Raw genomic sequence first — 13,705 nt, 5'->3', positions numbered from 1 at the left:
TGGTTGGAAGAGACCCTCAAGATATAGAATCCAACCATTACCTAACTCTGCCACTAAGCCGTGTCCCTAAGAACCTCATCTATGTATCTTTTAAACGTCTGCAGGGATGGTGACTCAGTCACTTCCCTAGGCAGCCTATTCCAGTGCTTGATAATCCTTTTGGTGAAGAATTTTTTCCTAATGTCCAATCTAAACCTTCCCTGGCACAACTTGAGGCCGTTTCCTCTCATCCTATCACTTGTTACCTGGGAGAAGAGACCAACACTGTCCATGGTGAAGGTTGGTCTACTACTCCTTTCAGGTAGTTGTAGACAGCGAAAAGGTCTCCCCTCAGTCTCCTTTTCTCCAGGCTGAACAGCCCCAGTTCCCTCAGCTGCTCCTCATCACACTTGTGCTCCAGGCCCCTCACCAGCTTTGTTCCCTACTCTGAACTCTTTCTAGTACCTCAGTATCTTTCCTACTGTGAAGAACAACTCAACATGCCCAGGATGGTTTTTGGAGTGTCTTCAATTTGTCTGGCGGTAGTGTGTGGGGAAAAGTGTTTCCTGGGGAAGAAAATAACTATCCTGTTTACTTTTATTCTTTAATAGGTTTGAGAGATGACAAAGCTAGGTATGGTAAAGTTAGGTTCTTCCCCTCACTCCCAAAAAAGGTTTGTTTCTCACAACAAAGTGAAGAAATTCTCAGTGGAGAGTTTGAATATGTGGTTCAGCCTAAGCAGGAAGCCTGTGGGAAATTGGCTGAGTTCAGTTCCTATCAAGGACGCTAAAACAAAGGATCTGTGTTTGTAGGAGTTTTAGTCCTGTCTTTATCTTCTTCATTAATGTAGATATGGCCTAGAAGGCAAATTAATGTTGTGCCTTAGTCTTTATCAGAGACCTTGCTCCCAAATGCAAGGACTCACAGTGGAGTGATAATGAGGTTATGAAATTATTACATCTGAAGTAAAAACAGCTTCAGAACTGGATGGTACAGCTGGGGAGGGGGATGTGCAGAGTTCTTGAAAGCCTGGCAGGACAAACTGGTCTACAGTGAGGATAGTTAAAAAACCCCTCATCAGTTATAACTACCAGAGGAGCACCTAAAGCAGCCTTCTGATGTGAGGAAAATGCCAAAAAATGCAGCTAACTAATGGCGTCCAGAACATTTTTGAAATAGTCTGAGTTGCTGTGTCTGTCATCCCTAGATAATCTATTCCAACTCTAAACCCTTATTTTAAGAATTAACTCAACATTTCAAAACAAGCTGTTGGGATTTCAGTGGTGCTGCAATTTGCCATCTGCTATTTTTCTAATTCTAGCTTATGTCAGAATAAATCTGGCTCATTTTCACAGAAGTATGTTCTAGGCCTCGCATGTTCTGTCACTGCATGATCCTCTGGGTTTTATTCATAGATTGCGTGGGTACCTGGGGATGGAGTCTCAGAAATGAAAAGGTTTCTGAGATCTCTTCTTCTTTTTTTCCCAATTCAAGAAATGGCTCTAAATATCACACATTTTATTATTCTGAAAGGGAAGCGAGAGGAGGATCAGTCATGGTAATCTCTGCTTGATTCTGTGTAGCTTTCAGTGATTTGACTTCCAGAAAGAGTACTCTGCTATTGTAAACACTTATACTGCTCTGAATAAAAGGATATGCTCAGAGTTTTCTTTCTCTCACTTTTTTTAGATGTTGTTGCTGTTATGAAAGCATGAGCTGCACAACTGACAGGCAGATTACCAAAATGTATGAGTGCTTATCAAGGTTAACATTCCAGAGGAATAACAGCCTGGAGCACATCTTGATTCTGGTTAACCTAGTAGTTGTCAAGGCTTGGGTTTTCTCTACATTCCAGGTTACTGTAATAATTTCCTGTATTTCTTGGATATTTACACATGCCATCCTTTAAGTTGTTTTTCCTGTTACTGAATCTAATCAGATATGGACTTTTGTTCTAATAATTGCACTGAAGTTTCACAATGAAGAATAGGGATGTTTGGATCAGAGTCCTTCCCTGGTGTGTGATACCCAGTCCTTTGGCATCTCTGTCCAGGTGACTTCTGTCTCTGTCTTTGGATCACTTCCTCTTAGTATAACTTGAGTCTATCATAATATTACTTACACTTTACCAGAGAGAAAGCTTCATGAAATGCTGCAGGAAGCACATGTTTTCACTCTTTTATGGGCAGAACACCTAATCCTGTTTCCAGTCATACTGTTAATGTACTTTGAGCTTCCTGAGGACAGAATCCCAGCCATAAGAAAGCCAAAGAAATATCTGTGTTTTAACTGTTGTACTGTTAAACATTAGGTACGTTATGTGTGAGTGCTATTAATAGTTGAAAAGTAATTTAGTAGTAAGCTTTGTTGTACTATAAAGCCAAACATATGTTTTCTTCCTCCCCTCCACAAAATCAAAGCTGTCCATCTGGGAGCTTTCTGAAGTGAGCTGGTATTAGGGAGCTCCTTGAAGGAAAAAAAAAAAATGTGGGGTAACTAATAGAGTTTACTTAAACTTGGGAAATTATATTGCCTGTTTCCAAGCACAGTAGGCTGTAATACCTACTTCCTAAGAGAGCACTGAAATGCAATAAATGTACATCACGGGTCCACTTCTTTTCCCGCTATAAACCCATAGCTGTCACTGTACCTGCACAAATGTACCTTTTCACACCCAAAAAGGTCAACTGTAGCTTTATTTGTAAGCTTGTACCTGAGACTGCCGTGTAAGATATACCCACCCCTTGATGGGCGGAGCTTGTTTTCCTCATGCCTAGTGTATGAAAAAGTAGCCAGGTTACAAAGCAGTCAAGTCTGCGCAGTTCCACAGAAGCTGAGCTTTTTACTGTTGTGGCTTTTGTTGCTGCTCGTCACCATACGGTTTCACCCACTCCTTGTCACCATACAGTTTTACCCCCTCTGCAATGGCTCCAGTGCGTGGCTGACTCTGTCATGGGTCAACTCAGAGAACTGAACTGTCCTGAAATGCTTCTGACTTCACTCCTTGTTGCGTTAGACAGGTGCCAGTTCTAGAAAAAGAGCTGACACTCACAGCCTGTGGTGGGCAGTTCTTGCATTTCAAACATTGTCCTCTGAACAAGGGAAAATGAGGGTAAGATGGAAGGGAGGTCAATGAGGTGGTCCATGATGATTGCTTGTGTACTGTCCTCTAAGACAGCTAGATGCATCAGATGGTGGAAGGTTAGGAGAAAGAAGAGGGAAGTTATTCTGTGTGTATGCATTGAACTCATTTGTCAAGGGTTGGATCTCTTCTACATGCCAGGTTACTTTTAATAATTTCCTATGGTTCTGGACACCTTTGACTCAGGAACTCTGTCTACTGTAAATCTCTGGAGGCTGCAAGAATATTTTGGAGGAAAAAGAAATACTCTGTTGCATGCTCCATATATGCTTTTTCTGGACTATTTGCTGTTGGCTGCTGTAGAAGACAGGTACTAAGTCAAATAAAGACATGTTCAGACACGGTGTGTTAAACACTCAGCGAGCTTAGGAAAGGAGTCAGACTCCCAGGAGTTCCACCATCTTACTTATAGATGGTCTCCTGTAGTAGGCTGGCTATGTGCAGGTATAATGCAAGGAGCTCCTTTTGTACCCTGCTGCAGGTAACAGCTGCTGGGTTTTAATCTGCTGAAGTGCTGAGTGCTCTTTATCTAGGGATCTATTATCTCTGTACTTCAGGCATATCAAATAAAGTAGGTGGCTGTGGGTGCTACCAAGGAAGCAGACCTTGGCTGCGAGAAGGAAATGGATTCAGTCTGTGTTTTCTTTCCCAATACTATGTTCCTCTGCATACAGGCATGTATGCAACTTCTGTGGGTGGTGCAGTGCAGGATAAAACAGTAAAATACATAATTTTGAAATGTACTTCTCAATACTACTCAGTACCTGATTGGAGTAGTGCAAAACACAAAAACTTTGAGGTAAATGAAGGGCAAAACATGAAATGAGAAGAGCAGTCTTCCAAATGCTGCTTAACTGTGCTCCTTGGCAAGATGATTTCTGTAGATGTTGACCTTTCAGAAGTTATTTTGAAAGAAGCCAGCATTTTTGTTAGCAAATGCAAGGAACACAAATACTTTCAGTCAGCAGAAGGTTTTCTGTGTCAGGCTACCACATGGAGAAGCAAATAATCCAGTGCTATTTATATTCCTTTTCATTTGTGACTTTTCAAGTGCTTTGCATCATTTAGGTCCACGTATTGCCAGATGTGGAATATTTTCGACTACCAGTGAATTCACTAGGATGTGAGGTCAATTAGGACAAATAATGAGATGCTGAGCTCATAAGGTCAGCCCTATCCTGACTCTTCAGAAGAAGTTTTATGGAAATACAATCATATTACTTTAGTCCTCATCTTCTTCCATATTTGTTTAAAAAAAGCTACTACCTAAGCAGAGAAAATCTGTACATATTAAGTATTAGGCAAAGGAGAATGGTTATTAAGGAGTGGTTATTGTTAGCATTGTCTTGGACACCAGTGTAGTCTGGAGTAGCATAGTCATATTGTGATTAATGGCCTTATCAAAACTCAGAAAAATTAGAAATTTTACACAAAGGAATGCAATATCCGCTGCCACCACAGAAGTTAATAACAAGGCAAAGCATGAAACAGTGTTTGATGTCATTAATAAAATCTATCATGGGATGCAGAAAAGTATTTGCAACTGCATCAGTCCTTGAGGAAAAAGCAGATAAGACAGCTGTGGTGATAGAACAGATAATACATTAAAGAAAAATTAACATATCTTTGGGGAACTTTTTTGCAGGAGGTAAAGGGAAGCTTTTTTCATGAGGGAAAACTGCAGTTGTCTGAAAGCATGGAGAACATCGTGATTAGAAATCTTCACTCTTAAAGCAGGCGTTCTTAAAATAAACCTTACAGGTGCCTGTGTTTTTTATGTAACCAGTGCTAATTGTTCAAATAGTAGTTTCAGCTGCAGTTGTGTTTTTACCTTTGTGTCAGCTAATGGCTCCTTACAAAGAATGCACCCACTGTTTTCCTCCTCTATTTCAGCAAATTATATCCTCTAGTAGTGAAACTGCAGTGAGTGTTCAAGTCCTTAATTCTTAGTTTTAGCTAAACAGTACCATAAAACTTTGCAAATCTTCAGAAATTTGAGTCATGGAATTCTTGTCTTGCCTGAATGGTTGTCTGGCTTTGTCTTTTTTTGAGCACTGAAGTCTGCAAGCTTTGTGCCCTGTTCATTTGGTGTTGTCTTCGCCCCCTTAAAAGACGGGTATGCTTTTATGATTATATGATTGCACATGCTCGTGAAATAGAAGACAATAGCCATACATAGTCACGAGGCACGAGTGTCAAACATTGCATCTAGGAGCAGCGTATCATCTCTGGAAGGAGGCTAATTTAGGATCCTGCTCCTGCAATCACTTACCGGATAAGCTGTGCTCAGACTTGAAGAGAATTAAGTCCATGCTGCCACTGGCATCAAGTATATGTGGCGTTGAGACAGAAGCACGCCTTTCAGTCAGTTGAAATCTGGCATGAAATAGAGGGGCAGAGGTTGGCAAAAAGGCACCATGTTTGTCTTGCAAAGGTAGACAGTGCAAAGTTGAGAGAAGCATGGAGGTCTACAGTATGCAAGATGTCTAGAGATTTTTTTAACCCTCCAACACTGTTACAAAATACCAAGCATGAAAAAATTCTAGGATTCCCTGTGAGAGGTTCTTTCTGCTGCTCAAGTTGTTAGTAACCTGACCACCATCTGTGTTAGAGCTGCTGCTAATGATGCTCACCATCCATACAGTGTCCTTGTCTTGAAGGGAGGAATACACTCACTCAGTTTGGCTAATAGTGCGGATATGATCTAGTCCTCCGCTGGTTCAGGAGGTAAATATCTTTGAGGCCAAATATTCTGATAAGAACACAGTCTGCTCTGTCTCATGGCTTTGGGCATTGATGAGATCATCTTGATCGTATTCAGAGGAGGGGCAGAGGTCCATTTGCAGTGTTTCTTCTGTCAGCGAATTGGTGATATTCTGTTCTTCCTAACACCGTAAACTGGCACTTAAACATCTAGTTCTTATCCTATTAATGAGGAGATATTTTCATTGCTGTAACTGAATGACTTAAAATAATTGAGAGCTCACTGGGCACATGGCCAAAGCTCTGAGCTAGAAAAATCAAATCATTTATGGATTTTTCTCCTTATTCAGCCTGCTCGAACCACCTACTGATGCAAAGCCTGGAGGTCACAGGTTGTCATAAAACTGAATGTGAGATTATTGGAAATGAATCTCACCAAGTTGGTTTAGATTAATATAAAACTATGGTATCTTCCCTTACCCCAGCTGAGCTCATCTTTCTACAGAGCTTTCTCAGTTCGTCTTTTTTCTGCCTTCTATTTTTGTCAGTCTGACCCATCCAGTTGCAGAGGACTTGCAGAAGGACTATGTAATGAGTTGTATTTTGAACAAGAAGCCTCACAACTAATTGGTAACAGTCAAGCTCTATCAGAATGTGGGCTCCATCTGTTCCTTTTTCTTGAAACATTTCTTCAGCTGGGATTTGTTCACTGACTTCTGAGATGCTTGCCAGAAAAAAATGCCAAATGCTTCTGAGATCCTGAAGAATGCACATTAGCTGCCTGCGATAGGATTGATTTTGCTGCATGTCTGAAGGAGGAACATCTGTCTGATCGTAACTGTTCCTCTGAGGCAGGAAAGTCGTGCATCTCCCTTCTTCTGGCTTGAAGAGCTCTCTGAAACCAGAAGCTGGGTTCTAGCTGGAGTCGTGAATGATACCAGGGTTGCTTCAACTCTTTGACTATTACCATTAGGTTCTAACTTGATTTGCCTATTCTGCTGTAAGTATGGTTTTAATGCTTTTTTTTTTGTATAGCAGTGTTGTTGGGCACTGTTAAACATAGCGCATGTGCCCAGCAGCATAATTCTACTTCATTCTCTTCCAGTTCTCCTGATTATTTTTCAGGAGGTGATAAAAAAAAATCTGAAAGGAAAACACACCTGCTAGGTGAAGACAGATTATTCAAATGCCAGGAGAGAACCTCCTTCATATGTACTGGAATAAAAGCAAATAATCTTAAAATAGACTTCTGTGACTTGCATAATAATGGAAATACAGTTTACTAGGGAGGCAGCATCAATGTAGCTAAGGAACCTTCTTTTCTGATATTCCTGGATGAAGAAATGGTATATCAAAGTGCTTCAATTACTGCTTGAAGAGTATAATCTGTGTCAGTTGGATTGAGAACACATTATGCACCCTCTTTCTCACCATCTGCCCAACAATCAGTTGAATTTAATCTGCAAGTGATAGAAAAGCAGCTGTCAGTAACTTGAGAATCTGACACTTATCACATTTAATATCTGCTGAAGAAAATGTCTGTTAATAAAAGGGTGCTGAGTCTAGCACAAAATAATAATGGAATTCTTTGGGTTTCTGTCTTCATTTTTGTATAACACTGTCAATGAAATGCTATAATCTTGCTTGTCAGTGTGTAATTGTCTTTTAATTATTTGCTGCTAAGTAGTCACTTTTTCACATTTACTGGTTTGAAAGGCAAAATCTTTTCTTAAGACTTTACCAACCTGAAGGAAGTGAAACTGTTTCACTGTCTTACACTGTAGATTTATCTTAGATGCATCTTGTGTTCACCACAGTGAATTCGTTGTGTGTTGTCTGATGATGAATGAAGGTACACACATAATGTCAAAACTTAGGTATTCCTGCTGATTAATTTGAAGTGGGAAGGAAGGATGAGGGAGGACCTCAGGTTGATTTTTATAGTTGTCAGCTATGGCAATCTTGCAAAGAGTTAAGCTTACCTGGAACCTTCTATGTGAAGCAGCAGCCCAACACTGCAGGAATGGTTCTTGAGATAGAAGTCTTTGGCAAGAAGCAAGAGTGTGTTCTGTCTGTCTCTCACCTTTCTAAAGACAGGTGTGGCAACATCATCTTTATGACAAAAAACAGGTATATACGCTGATCTGGACTCTGAATGCTGGTACGGAGTAACTAAAGGTTTTGGCATGAGAGGTGTGTTGATGGAGCATTTGAGGTTCTCATCCAGCAAGCATTGGAAGTTGGATGAGTAAAGCACCTGTTTATCTCCCAAGATGCTGGTTCCCTTGCACAAAGCTCCTGGTGTGCTGCCCTGGTTCTGTTGTGGTTGAACCAGCTGTGTAATGCATGTCTGTGCTCAGCATAGCATGGCATAATGTGGTGACAGAAAGCAGGCGGGAACTGATGTTAAGAGCAGCCATCAGCCTAAGTGGTGGGCACACACTTGTTTCGAAGCATGCTGTATTACCCGTAGTGTGCTTACATGGATAATGCCACTCCAGACTTAACTGAGGTGGTTGGTGGTTGTTTTGCTCTGCTATTCTCCCTGGAGGATAAATTCCAAATGTTTTCTGTAAGTTTTTCCTTGGCAGTTTCACGGATGAAAACTAAGTTTTGATGGCTAGGATCATGTTCTCTTAGATAAATAAACACAGAATCAGATCACAGAAGGTGGGGAAGTCATGCTGTTGTATACCATTATTGTGTGCAAGGAGGGTATTTCAAAGGCTTTTTCTATTAAAATTTATTGAAGAAAAGTCTTTTTTGTTAAAATCTTAATAAGATGACAGCACTAACCTGTCAAATCCTGAAATTATTTTAATGAGAACTTAGTTGACAATGAACAAACATTCTATATGGTGGTGAGTGCTTGTGCAAGTAATCCACCAAGAGCAGTGGTGTGCTTCTACTGATGCCTGATCCAAGTGCAAACGTTGCTATAAGCTTCAAGCTCTTAGGAGGCCAGGAACCCAAAAATTTCAGGGGACATTTTTTCATGGAACACATTTGGACTCAATTGATTATGTGAATTTTTATTTTATTTTATTTTTTAGAGCATAATATTGAAGACAGGCTTAGTTACATTAAAAGCAATTGATTCTACTGGGAAAATACAAAAACATAGTATGTGCTGTTGACGTTGAGCAATCTATAAAGTTTTATTTTTAAAAAATGTTATTGCCAACTGTTTGGAACTTCATTATATCGATTCATGCTTCATCAGCTTCTTGGTATTCAAGTGAACTTTGTGGATAGTTTGGGTTTGTTCTTTTTGTGTCTGGACCTGCATATGCAATGGTGAAAAGACATCATCTACAAAGTTAATAAAAATCCTGAAAAAAAAAGGGTGGCTTTCAGCAGCTCACATTGCAATGTGCCAAAGGGCTTATCAAACTTTAGCTGTCAAGCCATGGTACCTGAAAATTCTTATATAGTTTTAGGCTGAAAACATAACACAACCTGTCTCTGTTGGGCCTGAGGCAGAACCAACACACTGTAGTGGATCATCCTTTCCTTTACTTTCTGGCTACAGCAGCACCAAAGTAATCTAGATGATGATTCTATGATTCTAGATGTACCTGAATGCACCTGTGTGGATGTGCAAGTAACAGGAGTCCGTGCTGTGGGTCTGTGATAAACACACATCCGTTAACTGGAGCTACTGCAATCTTCCCCTGCACAACAGGAAATGTTCTTACACAGAAAGAAGTCCCTTTGCAATTTTTGCTTGTGTTGTTACGGGTCATTTCTGTGTCACAGTGATTTCCTAATATGGAAAAAAGAACGTGTAAATTATTATTTGGGTTTTGTTTGGTTGGTTTGGTTTTGTGGACCTGAGATTCTTATGAACAGTCTTCTGGGTGGTTTTGCCTAAGGTACCAATCAAAAATGAACTGTAGAGAGAAAGGGAGGGGGAAATCTTGAAGTCAATATTGAGAGAAATCTAACTTGAGTGAAATCTAATCTGAGTGATGTGTTCATTTTCTTGTTTCTTTTAAATAAGAAGAGTAAAGTTTCTGTTACAAGTAAGCTAAGTTGAGCTATGCTGATGTGTCAGTTAGGGTCAGTCCTTACTGCATGCATCAAATTAATTCAAGGAACAAAGATACGGATATTGCATATCCTTTGGACCTGTTCTGCAATGTACAGGGGCATTCAAAACACAAATGTTTTTTAGGGCAAGCAAAAGCAAAACTGAGTGTCACAAAAGAAACATACTAATAGTACGTGAATGGTAAGAGTCATGGTTTCAATCTACGACACTATAGGCTTGATCTGAAAGAACATTCAGTTAAAACAGGTTCTTGGTGTTTCTGAGCAATCTCAGTTTTAGCAATATTGCAGTTCTCTAACTGTCAGCCAATCCTATCAGTCTAAAACAAGAAAGCTTCCTATTTCCAGCTGCAACCTGGAGAAAAAAGTAGCAGCGTTTAAAGCCGGTGTACATGGATTTCATGTTTGCATGTAGTTGGTGGAAACTGCCCACTGAGATAGTGCAATGAGATGGAGACCTTTCCTGTAACCAGTGAGGGACAAACATGTAACCTTAGATTCCTGAATAGCACTTCTGTAGCTTAGTGAGTGCAGAATCCCTTTCTTCATACCTGAGCTGTCAGCTAAATATGGTTGGAAAAACTCTTTTTAATAGATGCAATGAAATTTACTGTCTATTAAGTTCCTTTATGAACGAACCCTGCTTCACTGAGAGCAAACTGTGTAAATATATACCCTCTAATTTACAGTCTTATCAAACCTTTCATGTTCCAACCCAACCAGCTTCAACCAGTTTAATGAAATTATTGGTCTGATGCAGATTCATTGTGTTAGCCTACTGGAAAAAAAGCAGTGTAGTGAAATGCCCAGCAAACCCAACAGCAGTGACGTGTGAATTAGTGGTGTTAAGCCTCCTTTATCCTCCATCTGTATTCTCTTTCAGTTCTGTTAGATGTTTATTTAGCAGGAAGAAAAAAAAATGCAGCTTTTGGCATCTAGCAAAATTTCAGTAGGGGTTCTAGATTTCTGCTGCCAGTGACACAAGTTAGAAGGTGACATTCACAGCAACTTTGGTGGTTCTTAGTGAAAGAAAGTAGAGAACTGCAGTTGCAGAGTTTGAGGTGCGTGGTGTATTTTGTTCTGGTGGTTTTGGGGGGTTGGTTTGTTTTGTTTTGCTTTTTGTCTCCAACTTGTCATTGTCATTGATATAGCTAGGTTTTATCTGATTCAGCTGCCTAACTGGGACTCATTAAAACTCCTAAAACATTGGGGAAATTCTTAATGGTCGTGGTGGGAGAAGTGGACAAAGGGAAGGAGAAAGAGGAACAGAACAAGGATTTTGAGGAAAATCCTCTTCTTTTTGAAGGGAAACTGAAAATAGAAATTCTAAGCAAGATTTCTTTGCCAATTCCAAAACTTTAGGTGAAATTTTAGGTGTCAGAACACTTCTCTATAAACAATTATGTAACATTTGACATTACTGCTATGCCATATATTAATATTGTTTGACATATCATTCCTCTAATAAGTGGGTTACAGTCAAAGATTTATTTATGTAACAGGAAATAGTCAAAATCATGGTTTCTTACGTATATGAGGCTATCAAGCCTTCTATGGTAGGTGATGGAAACCTTCATTGTTCATATTAGAATTAAAAAAAACCCAAAATGAGTAAATTAAATTCTGACCAGAATTTCAGACCAGTATTTCTGGTCAAAATACTTACTGTGATCTCTGCAATTTGGGATGTTTCTGGTGGTGTTCCTTCCGCCCCTTCATAAAAGCTCACAAACACAGGGGGAACATGTCCAGTGGCTTTAGATCACTATGGTCCGTTCAGGTAATCAAGGCTGTGTCAGCCTTAAGAATTGTTGCTTAAGAATTTACCCTCCATCTCTGCTGTTCCACAATTTTTTGAAACCTATTCACCTAGTGGCATTGATGGACAATAGTAAATAACACATAAAAGATTTTGTTCGTGCCAATATGATGGATTTGCCAAGAGCGATAGCAGTTGCAGTTAGTAGGGTTATTCCAATATGCCATGATTAATGTTGTAAAATAGCGTGCTCTCTCCTTGCTTTTCAAAACAAAACAAGAAATCCTTATCAACCCTGCTCTTTTCCCCCACCCAGTGCAGTCAAGGCAAAGCCCTTCCAGGTCTGCTCAAATAGTTATGCCCCATGGGAAGATTCAAACAAATTTCAAGCAGACTTCGCTGCTTTGTTGCTCTGAATATTCCAGTTGGGACTGAATCTTGGCAGAATGTGCACCTGCATGGGCCACAAGAGGATCTTTGCTCTGATCTTGATGCCACCTCTTGTCTCTCTAATTGTTGTAGTTAGTGCTTTCTAATTTCTCTCCTGTTTTTGTTTTGTTTTGTTTTTTTAAAGTGTTGGGTTTTTTTCCCTTTCTTTATGTAATGAGTCTTGTTCTAGAAATCCCCAATCTCTTCCCATGAGCACTCTTTATACCTCTATAAATACTCTGGGGGGTTGTGCTGTTGCCTGTGCACCTCAGTAAAACCTTTCTCTGTAGGGATAAATGTTTTACTCTGCACTTCTGGAGACAGGCCCATTTAACAATGTTTATGTATATTTTCCTACTGCAGCATCAAACTTCAGTGCCTCCTAAATTCCTGTCTAAAATCTGAGGAAGTCTTGTTCTCTTTTTTTCTTTCTTGTAGTTTTAAGCTGTGTCTTAAGCAAGTCTTATTCTTGTGTCCTGATGCCTATGTAAGGCTCCTTCTCCAAGTCAGAAGCAGGGACTAAACTGAGTTGTCTGAGCCTCTGCTGCCTGAGCAGCAATGAGCAGGATCACAAATGTCTCTGTGAGGCAGAGCCGTGGTTAGGGAAGGACAGGCCAACTCACAGTCTGGGGAGGCTTTTACCTTAGTAATCTGATCCGGGTATTATAGCTTGTTTGGCAATCCAGGAACAAGGAATAGGTATGGGGGAGCACCTGCTGTCAAAAGTGACCCCTCCAGTGGTTTCTGACTGGCTGTGTTGCTATAAGAGAAGCCGTAATTCAACTCCTTGTCCATTAATCAAAACAAGGAAATAAACTTTATTTCACTTAATTAAACTCCAGCTGCAGCACAAGATGTATCCAACTTCGTAATGTTCTCCAACATGGATACAGAACAAGAACTTTTCATGCTGTCTGATACAAAATATACTCTATTTCTAGTTCACGAAGATGGATGTGCATCATGTGGCATCTTATGTCTTGATTTAGGATATCCATTAAAGATGGCCTAAAGGTTGAAAAGAAATGTTTCAGTTATTTTCTAAAAGCTTAGGTTTTGAGCTACAGGAAAGGAGTGGTTTATTTTTTTTGGTTGGGTTTTTTTGGTTTTGTGTGGGTTTTTTTTGTCGGTTTGGGGTTTTTTTTTGTGGTTGGTGGTGTTTTTTTTTTTATTTATTTTGTGGTGATGGTGTTTTGATTTTAAAAAGTGGGGATAGAATTAACTGCAGTTTCAAAAAGCCTTGTTAATATCCTATAGGGTTGTGGACCTACTCTTGGATTAGTTTCTTTCTAAACTAGTCCACAGTTTTTTTTTCTTCTTTATTGCAAACAAGTATGTCCTTTAACTGACTGATTCATTTTTATTTCACTGTAAGAATGTTGAGCAGTTTAGAAATGATACAGTGTTGAAAGTACTACCTAACTGGAGAAAAATGTAAGTTAGCATGCTGGTAATCAAATAACATTTTTGTCAAATAACATTTTGTTTTAATTACTTATTTTTTAACTAAAATGCCTTTTCCCACAAAAAAAAAAAAAAAAAGATGCTTTCTGTGGAAAAGCTTGGGGGGCAAACAAAAAATAACCCAAAACCCAACCCACACATAGTTTTTAGGTAAAGGCTTTAAAATTAGTTTTGAG

The 13,705-nt window shown here is 39.6% G+C and overlaps 1 protein-coding gene across 7 annotated transcripts in view; it reads left to right on the top strand.

Moving 5' to 3' along the window:
- Window positions 1-13,705, top strand: part of GALNT18 (polypeptide N-acetylgalactosaminyltransferase 18) — a 334,832-nt gene that overhangs the window by 71,241 nt on the left and 249,886 nt on the right. The window lies entirely within an intron of this gene.

This window comes from Columba livia, chromosome 5 (genome assembly GCF_036013475.1).
Source record: "Columba livia isolate bColLiv1 breed racing homer chromosome 5, bColLiv1.pat.W.v2, whole genome shotgun sequence".
NCBI classification, from domain to species: Eukaryota; Metazoa; Chordata; class Aves; order Columbiformes; family Columbidae; genus Columba; species Columba livia.
The sequence above is the reverse complement of the archived record's forward strand: the minus strand, read 5'-3'. Positions and strand labels throughout refer to the sequence as shown.